The sequence below is a fragment of the Nycticebus coucang genome, chromosome X (assembly GCF_027406575.1).
Source record: "Nycticebus coucang isolate mNycCou1 chromosome X, mNycCou1.pri, whole genome shotgun sequence".
In the NCBI taxonomy this organism is placed as follows: domain Eukaryota; kingdom Metazoa; phylum Chordata; class Mammalia; order Primates; family Lorisidae; genus Nycticebus; species Nycticebus coucang.
Genome location: NC_069804.1, coordinates 27,673,613 through 27,684,349, shown reverse-complemented (window position 1 = coordinate 27,684,349; position 10,737 = coordinate 27,673,613). Strand labels below are relative to the sequence as shown.

Here is a 10,737-nt window from a genome sequence, read left to right as displayed (position 1 = left end):
TCTATTTCAATTCATTATTTCAAGTCATGTCCATGAGTATCAACTAAAATATGACTGCCATTACATGCAAAAAATGCATAACCTCTGCAATACTATCAGAACTTCATTGCTATTCTTTTTTCTTTGTTTCTTTTTTTCTTTTCTCTATACAGGTACATGTGTTTATTTGGTTTCCACTTTTTTGCCTTCACAAAATTAAAGTGGCTTAAAATTTAATAACAATAACAATGTTTAAGATAAGGACTACAAACAAAAACCACATAAAGAATGAATGAAGATAAATACGATTGGAAAAGAAATCAGATGACTGCTGCAATGAAATATTGAGCAATAATAATAGTAATAGTAATGCAAAAAAAAGTAACATTCACATATTCAGATAAAAGTATGTCTATCATAGAATGCTTTGACTCTGAGATTCAGTATGGAGTCATCAGTTAACTTCTTTTTTTTTCCCAAAGTCTCAAAAAATAGAGAATATTTGAAGATAATTTCAAAAAACAGATCATGCCAAATCTTATAGACAATAGAAAAAAAAAGAAATACTTCAAAATCATTCTGCTTCATCTGGATATACCTGATATTAAAATTGGAAAAAATATATCATTATAAAGGGAAATTACAAAAATACTTCACTTATAAATGAAGATGCAATATCTTAAACAACATATTAACAAGTTGAATTTAAAATTATTGTTCAAATAATGTACTTGGGTCAAAATTAAATCCAATTTATGTGAGAATTAGTCACTATTTTCATTTCCTTTTTTTCTTTCCCTCACCCCTCCCTCCTTCTCTCTGGCTGCTCTCCCCTTTCCCCACCCCCACCAAGTCATTAATTGTCATTAATTGTCCTCATATCAAAGTTGAATACATATGATTCATGCTTCTCCATTCCTGTGACGCTTCACTAAGAATAATGTGTTCCGCCTCCATCAAGGTTAATACAAATGCTACAAAATCTCCATTTTTTAATGGCTGAATAGTATTCCATGGTATACATATACCACAGCTTGCCAATCCATTCCTGGATTGAGGGGCATTTAGGCTGTTTCCACATTTTAGCGATTGTAAATTGAGCTGCAATTAGTCCGCATGAACTCAACTCCAGGTTATTAAAGCTTAATAACTAGGATCTATAGAGAACTTAAATTAGTTAAACTTAAATACTGTCTTGACCACTATGGCCTTGTAGTACAGACTAAAGTCTGGTATGGTGATGCCCCCGGCTTTGTTTTCATTACTAAGAACTTCCTTAGCTATACAGGGTTTTTTCTGGTTCCATACAAAATGCAGAATCAAAAGAATTGAAATTTTACCTTGCATCTTCTCAGATCACAAGGCACTAAAAGTGGAACTCAACTCCAACAAAGACGTTCAACCTCACACAAAGGCATGGAAGTTAAACAACCTTATGCTGAATGACAGTTGGGTGCAGGAAGAAATAAAAAAGGAAATCATTAACTTCCTTGAGTATAACAACAATGAAGACACAAGCTACCAAAACCTGTGGGATACAGCAAAAGCACTCCTGCGAGGAAATTTTATTGCTTTAGAAGCCTACATTCAAAAAACAGAAAGAGAGAACATCAACAAACTCATAAGCCATCGATGGAATTGGAAAAAGAAGAACAATCTAAGCCTAAACCCAGTAGAAGAAAAGAAATATCCAAATTAAATCACAGATCAATGAAATTGAAAACAAAAGAATCATTCAGAAAATTAATGAAACAAGGAGTTATTTTTTTGAAAAAATAAATAAAATAGATAAACCTTTGGACAGACTAACCAGACATAAAAAAGTAAAATCTCTAGTAACCTCAATTAGAAATGATAAAGGGGAAATAAGAACTGATCCCACAGAGATACAAGAGATCATCTCCGAGTACTACCAGAAACTTTACACCCAGAAATTTGACAATGTGAAGGAAACGGATCAATATTTGGAATCACATCCTCTCCCTAGACTTAACCAGGAAGAAATAGAGCTTCTTAACAGACCAATTTCATGCACTGAGATTAAAGAAACAATAAAAAATCTCCCAACAAAAAATGCCCTGGTCCAGATGGCTTCACACCAGAATGCTATCAAACCTTCAAAGAAGAGCTTATTCCCATACTGCAGAAATTATTCTAAAAAATTGAGGAGAAAGGAATCTTCTCCAACACGTTCTATGAAGCAAACATCACCCTGATACCAAAACCAGGAAAAGACCCAAATAAAAAGGAGAACTTCAGACCAATTTCACTAATGAATATAGATGTAAAATTTCTCAACAAAATCCTAGCTAATAGATTACAGTTTATCATCAAAAAAGTCATACATCATGACCAAGTAGGTTTCATCCCAGGGATGCAAGGGTGGTTTAATATACGTAAATCTTTAAACATTGTTCACCATATCAACAGAAGCAGAAACAAAGCCTATTTGATCTTCTCAATAAATGCAGAAAAAGCATTTGATAAAATCCAGCATCCTTTTATAATTAGAACACTGAAGAGTTTAGGCACAGGTGGCAGATTTCTTAAACTGATTGAAGCTATCTATGACAGCTTCAATCCACAGCTGTCATAGATAGCTTCAATAGATTTATCTATGACAAATCCACAGCTAATATTTTACTGAATGGAGTTAAACTGAAAGTTTTTCCACTTAGAACTGGAACCAGACAAGGTTGCTATTATTTTTTCAAAATATAAGCCCAATAGCTCCTTGTATTTTTCTCCCTCTATCATTTATTTATACAAAAATTTCTAATTTAAATGCTTCAAGATGTATTTATGTTAAAAATGGAAGGTACATTAATAGTTTTAATAAAAATAAAAATCTATTTGCATCCTCATTTTAAATCAGGGAGAGTAAGACATAAAAGATAATGATTCTAATTCTACTTTATATATAGGCCCCAATTCTACTTTCCTAAAATAGGCCTGACTGGGGAAATAAAGCTCTATAACTCCAGATATGTTAGTAAGTCTTCTATATGAGTCAGGTCATGAAGCCTTACATGAGATCATATTCAAAATGCATTTTAACTGTTTTTTAGGCTGCTTATTGTGGGAAAAAACTCAGAAATAAAAGACGTAAGTATTGTGTTGAAATTTAATGTATAAATTAAGCTCCAGAAGGAATCACAACAGGATTATATAAAACTATTTTAAATATTAGTGTAGCTCCTGGTCTTAATTAACCATCTCATATTTTCTTTTTAAGAAACTTTACAGGAGGTATCAAGTTATGTAAAAAAATAGGTTGGGATGGGGTTGATTGGAAATGAAAATAAAGAAGAGTTGAAGATGGAAATATGTGTAGAACTCATCCAAGCACTGTCTAGGGAAAAATGAGTCTTGATCATAGATATTATTATGGTACTATTATGAGTGCTTAAGATACCTTATGGTTATAACAGGAGCCTGCACACTTATACAAAGACATGGAAACTAAATAATCTTATGCTGAATGATAGCTGGGTCATAGATGAGATTAAAAAGGAAATTGCCAAATTTTTGGAGCAAAACGATAATGAAGACATGAATTATCAGAACCTGTGGGATACTGCAGAGGGAGTCCTAAGAGGGAAATTTATAGTGTTGCAAGCCTTCCTCAAGAGAATGGAAAGAGAGGAAGTCAACAACTTAATGGGACATCTCAAGCAACTGGAAAAGGAAGAACATTCCAACTCCAAACCCAGCAGAAGAAAAGAAATAACCAAAATTAGAGCAGAATTAAATGAAATTGAAAACAAAAGAATTATTCAAAAGATCATAAATCAAAAAGTTGTTTTTTTGAAAAGTTTAACAAAATTGATAAACCTTTGGCTAGCCTAACCAGAAATAGAAAATTAAAATCCCTAATATCATCAATCAGAAATGACAAATGCAAAATAACAACAGACACCTCAGAAATTAAAAAAATTCCTAATGAATACTATAAAAAACTCTATTCTCAGAAATAGGAAAATCTGAAAGAAATTGACCAATACTTGGAAGCACGCCACCTTCCTAGACTTAGGCAGAAAGAATTGGAAATGTTGAACACACCTGTATCAAGTACTGAAATAGCATCAACTATATGAAATCTCCAAAAAAAAGAAGAGTCTCGGACCAGATGGCTTCACATCAGAATTCTACCAAACCTTTCAAGAGGAACTAGTACCACCTATATTACTTAACCTTTTCCAAAGCATAGAAAAAGAAGGAATACTTTCCAACACATTCTATGAAGCAAATATCACCCTGATTTCCCAAACCAGGAAAGACCCAACAAGAAAAGAAAATTACAGACCGATATCTTTAATGACTGTAGATGCAAAAATATTCAATAAGATACTAGCAAACAGGATCCAGCAACACATCAAACAAATATACACTATGACCAAGTGGATTTTATCCCAGGGTCTCAAGGATGGTTCAATATACATAAATCTATAAATATAATACATCTACTCAGTACTACTGTGAAACCAATTTATAATAACTCACACTTGCATATGAAAAATGAAACACAACTTAGTCTATGATGAAGGAGGGAAGGGGAAGGTGAGGGATAGGGAGGGGGTGGGAGGGATAGTAGGGGATAGTAGGGGGAGCACAACTATGGAGCACATTGCAAGTTCAAGTTGGATCTATCATGTGTAGAACACAAATGTCCTAATGCTATAATTGGGTAAATGAGCTGAAAGCTATGTTGATTAGTATGATGTAAGCACTCCAATTTGTACAAATAATCAACACACTGAAATGGGCATAAATGTCTTTATGATCTATGTACAAAAGACTTAATCAAAAAATTAAATTAAATTAAATTATCATTAAAGAAAAGAAAAGAGCGAAACTTGGTAAATGTAGAATGTAAATGTTTTGGCACAGTAACTGAGATAACGCCGGAAAGGCTATGTTAACCACTGTGATAAAAATGTGTCAAATGGTTTATGAAGTGAGTGTATGATGCCCCATAATCATATCATTGTATACAGTTATGATTTAATAAAAAAATTAAAAAAAAATAGATAAACATAAATACAACTTTGGCAAAGATTAACACAAATTCATTTGGCAATAAATTGTAGAAATTACTATGTTTGTACCACGGGCGCTAACCAATTGTGCCACTGGATTATGGGCGGCGCCTGTGGCTCAGCGGGTAGGGCGCCGGCCCCATATGCCAAGGGTGGCGGGTTCAAACCCAGCCCCGGCCAAACTGCAACAAAAAAAAAATAGCCGGGCGTTGTGGTGGGTGCCTGTAGTCCCAGCTGCTCGGGAGGCTGAGGCAAGAGAATCGCGTAAGCCCAAGGATTTGGAGGTTGCTGTGAGCTGTGTGATGCCACGGCACTCTACCGAGGGCCATAAGGTGAGACTCTGTCTCTACAAAAAAAAAAAAGAAAAAAAAAATTGTAGAAATTACAGTACTGTTCTTGATTTAGTTTCTTCACATTCTATTCTAGTGGCTTCCGAATTTTTTTTTTAATGTACTGAAATATTTTTAAGAGTAAACCGCTATCAGTACTCCTAAACTGTGAACAATGGGGAACTGTGGTGTCAAAGGAAACACATTAGGGATCATATATAATAGACCAAACCCCTTACATTTCCTTATTACCTTTATACAATTAACATGTAATATTTAAGCAAAACAATCCTTATTAAGCAAACATTTTTGCATATACTGCCTTCTCTTTATCTTTCTGTGCCTTTATCTTCTGTTTGACTTTCAGTAATTCTGCCTGGATAGCTTTATCTTCTGGTGCTATCTCCTGAGCTTTTTTAAGATCAGCCAATGCTTGATCATATTCTTTTAATCCTTGCCACCCTTGAGCTTTGCGGTATAGAGCTTTGGTATTTGATAGGTCTATTTCAAGAGCCTCCAGACAACTGTCAATTGCTCCCTGCCAATTCGACATCTTCAGTTTACAAGCACCAATATTCAGTACACAGGTTAAAGCTATAGGTTATAGTTTAGATCTATCGGCTTTCTCAATAACAGCCTTTGAACCATCCACATACCTTAAAACTTTTGCATATTTTTTAATGGCCATTTCCCAGTCCTGGGATTTGAAAAGATTATTTCCAATGTTTTTTAAGTCTTCTGTTATTAATAAAATTTTAGCTACATCCTTTAAATCAATATCCGCATCCTCAGGGAAATCTGGATGACTGTCTCCAGAGCCATCTTTGGGGAATATACCCCAATCATCCCCTTCCTTCAATTCTCCACATTCTGCAATAACGCACAATTTGGCAGGTTTTTCACCTTGCACTTCTACATTTTCCAGTATCCTTGCCACACCTATTCCTTTAATTACTTGGCCAAACACCACGTTTCCCATCCAAATGAGGAGTTGGAACTGTTGTGATAAAGAACTGAGAACCATTTGTATTTCGGCCTGCATTTGCCATGCTCAATAAACCCTCGCGATCATGCTTATAATAGAAATTTTCATCTCCAAATTTTTCACCATAAATACTTTCTCCACCTGTTCCATCCTGATTTGAGAAATCTCCACCCTGAATCATAAATTTTTTAATAATTCAATGGAAAGGGCATTCTTTGAAATAGAGAGGTTTCCCAGTCATAGATCCAATCCCTTTTTCTCCTGTACATAATGCACGAAAATTTTCTGCAGTTTTGGGTACAATATCTGCAAACAATTCTATGACAATTCGACCAACTCGCTCCCCTCTGATGTCCACGTCAAAGAAGACTCGGGGATTACTGGGGTTGGAGAGTTTAGCTTGGGGGGACAGGTGCGACATAGCCACCTGCAGATGCATTGGGAAGCGGGATCCAGACCGTGGCTTCCGAATTTTAAAAACAAAATCTGGAAGTGGTCACAGAGGAGAGAAGAATAAAAGAAAACCAAATTCTTTCCCTTCATCCTGACAATTTTTGTACTGTGATTACTTGCTTTCAAATCTGCCATGGGAATGCAAGAATATGAAACATCACACAGCACATTCAAACTGTGACCAAGGGAAATGGGACAATGCTGAGCTGATATGTACTTATTCTGGAAATGAAAAAGTATAACTGCGTCCTACTGGGTAACTGGGAGTTATCCATATTAACTTCCTTATAGATTATAATATTTATTACAGAATAAGTCATAAAAATTGGCTAATAGGAAATGGTATACTTATATTATTAAAACTCTGCTGTAACTGTAGTAATTGTTTAAAAATTAGATAAGAAAAAAATTGCTTTTGATAGAATACTATTCTATCAATGACACTGTTTAGAATTGCTAGCACAAACTAATAATAAAAAGTAAGCTTTTATCCAAAAAAAATAAAAAATAAAAAAATAAAAATAAATATAATACATCACACAAACAAAATAAAAATCAAAAACCATATGACTCTCTCAATCAATATAGAAAAGCTTTTGATAAATTCCAACATCCTTTTATGATCAGAACACTTAAGAAAATAGATATAGAAGGAATTTTTCTTAAACTGATAGAGGCCATCTACAGCAAACCCACAGCCAATATCATATTGAATGGAGTAAAATTGAAAACATTTTCACTCAGATCAGGAACCAGGCAAGGTTGCCCATTGTCTCCACTGCTTTTTAACATTGTAATGGGAGTCTTAGCCATCGCAATCAGGTAAGAGAAGGTGATCAAGGGTATCCAAATAGAATCAGAAGAGATCAAACTTTCACTCTTCACAGGTGATATGATTGTATATCTGGAAAATCCCAAGGACTCAACTACAAAACTCTAAGAAGTGATCAAGGAATACAGCAGTGTCTCAGGTTACAAAATCAATACTCACAAGTCAGTAGCCTTTATATATACCAATAATAGTCAAGCTGAAAAAACAGTCAAGGACTCTATTTCTTTTACAGTAGTGCCAAAGAAGATGAAATATTTGGGAGTTTACCTAACAAAGGAAATGAAAGATCTCTATAAAGAGAACTATGAAAATCTGAGAAAAGAAATAGCTAAAGATGTTAACAAATGAAAAAACATATCATGCTCATGGCTGGGAAGAATCAACATTGTTAAAATGTCCGTACTACCCAAAGCAATAAAAAATTTTAATGCAATCCCTATTAAAGCACCACTGTCTTACTTTAAAGACCTAGAAAAAAATAACACTTCATTTTATATGGAATCAGAAAAAAACTCAATTAGTCAAGACATTACTCAGAAATAAAAACAAATCAGGATGAATCATGCAACCAGACTTCAGACTATACTATAAATTGATAGTAATCAAAACAGCATGGTACTGGCACAAAAACAGAGAGGTAGATATATGGAACAGAATAGAGAACCAAGAGATGAACCCAGCTACTTATCATCATTTGATCTTTGATAAGCCTATCAAAACATTCAGTGGGGGAAAGACTCCCTATTTAACAAATGGTGCTAGATGAACTGGTGGCAACCTGTCAAAGACTGAAACTGGACCCTCACCTTTCACCTTTAACAAAAATAGATTCTCAGTGGATAAAATATTTAAACTGAAGACATGAAACTATAAAAATACTAGAAGAGAGTGCAGGGAAAACACTTGAAGAAATCAGCCTGGGAGAATATTTTACGAGGAAGACCCCCCGGGCAATTGAAGCAACACCCAAAATACATTACTGGGACCTGATCAAATTAAAAAGCTTCTGCATAGCCAAGAACACAGTACGTAAAGCAAGCAGACAGCACTCAGAATGGGAGAAGATATTTGCAGGTTATGTCTCTGACAAAGGTTTGATAAGGAATCCACGGAGAACTCAAACATATTAGCAAGAAAAGAACAAGTGATACCATCTCATTGTGGGCAAGATATTTGAATAGAAACTTCTCTGAAGAAGACAGGTGCATGACCTACAGACACATGAAAAAATGCTCATCATCCTTAATCATCAAAGAAATGCAAATCAAAACCACTTTGAGATATCATCTAACTCCACTAAGATTAGTCCACATCACAAAATCCCAAAACTATAGATGTTGGTGTGGATGTGGAGAAAAGGAAACACTTCTGCACTGCTGGTGGGAATGCAAACTATTACGGTCCTTTTAGAAAGAAGTTTGGAGATCCCTTAGGGATCTAAAAATAGACCTGCCATTCGATCCTGCAATTCCTCTACTAGGTATATATCCAGAAGACCAAAAATCACTTTATAACAAAGATATTTGCACCATGATGTTTATTGCAGCCCAATTCATAATTTCTAAATCATGGAAGAAGCCCAAGTTCCCATCGACCTATGAATGGATTAATAAATTGTGGTATATGTACACCATGGAATATTATGCAGCCTTAAAAAAAGATGGAGACTTTACCTCCAGATGTTTACATGGATGGAGCTGGAACACATTCTTCTTAGCAAAGTATGTCAAGAATGGAAGAAAAAGTATCCAGTGTACTCAGCTTTACTATGAAACCAATATATAATCACCCACATTTCCATATGAAAGCTACAACCCAACTACAACTTAAGATGAAGGGGAAAGTGGAGGGGGAGGGCAGGGAGTGGGGAGAATGGGTGGAGGCAAGGTAATTGGTGGGACCACACCTACGGTACATTTTGCAAGAGTACATGTCAAATCTACTAAGTGTAGAGTGTAAATGTCTTAACACAATAATTAAGCAAGTGTATTGAAGGTATGTTAACCAGTTTGTTGTAAGTATTTTGAATTGTATATAAAACCAGCACAGTGTACCCCATAAATGCATTAATGTACACAGCTATGATTTAATAAAAAAAAGAAAACTAAAGATACCTTATGGTTAAAGAATGCATCCGAAGATTATGTGTCTTCTCTCATCATTCCATGCTTCCTTAGCAGTGTTTCCATTATGGTTCAGCTTCTCACTATAGATAGAAAGCAAGAAAATATATTAGTCATGTCAATACATGTACTCTACTGTATATGAACTCTATAGATAGTCTATAGATATTAATAGATGGATAACTGTTATTTCTAAGTTTAGTGAATGTAAATCTGATATTGAGTGGCCAACCTGTTCTTGTTAAGCTCTTGAAACCAAGTATCTGAGCTAATAAGCTTAAACAAAGGGAGAGCTAATTTCCCCCATTGCAGTTAGGCCTTTGGGTAGATGGGCTTGCATCATTTTTTAAACATTTACATTTATTTGTCCTCCTTTGGCATATATAATCATTTAACAACCTATTCTTAATGTATCTTCTTTAGGTTTCTTCCTCCTTGGCACTCCCATAGCCCTTCAAATATACTTTCTTTTTCCTTTGGCAATAAAGCAATTCTGAAACTTGCAATAAGTTGGATATTTTTTGCGTGCTTTGGAAATTTTAGAGGGATGTACACCTCACATTGTTCTCAAATAGTTTTACTACACTGATCATGCCATCCTTACATTAAACTTATAATCAAAAAGACAGTTTCAGGAACTTTGGTTATCATCTTTGGAATATATTTTAACTATATATTGTATTAAAATAAGCCTTACTTATAAGACTCAGTGAGTAGGGTGGTGGGTTCGAACCTGGTCCCAGCCAAACTGCAATAAAATAAGCCTTACTATATAAAATTCCATATAAAAAGTCATGTATTAGATAATTGTAACTACAGTTGAACCTCCATAGTTGACCACCTCTTTACACTGACCACTTCCTTAAGTTGACCTAATTTTCATAGACCAGACATGTACCATATTTATGTATCAGTACAGTAGGCCTAGTTCCTTATGTTGACCACCTCCATATGTTAACCAGTTTGTTACAGTTCCTTGGGTGGTCAACTTACAGAG

The 10,737-nt window shown here is 34.7% G+C and overlaps 1 pseudogene; it reads right to left on the bottom strand.

Annotated features, from left to right (window-relative positions):
• Positions 1–5,485: 5,485 nt before the first annotated feature.
• LOC128577508 (peptidyl-prolyl cis-trans isomerase D-like) lies at positions 5,486–6,762 on the bottom strand (annotated as a pseudogene).
• Positions 6,763–10,737: the final 3,975 nt, after the last annotated feature.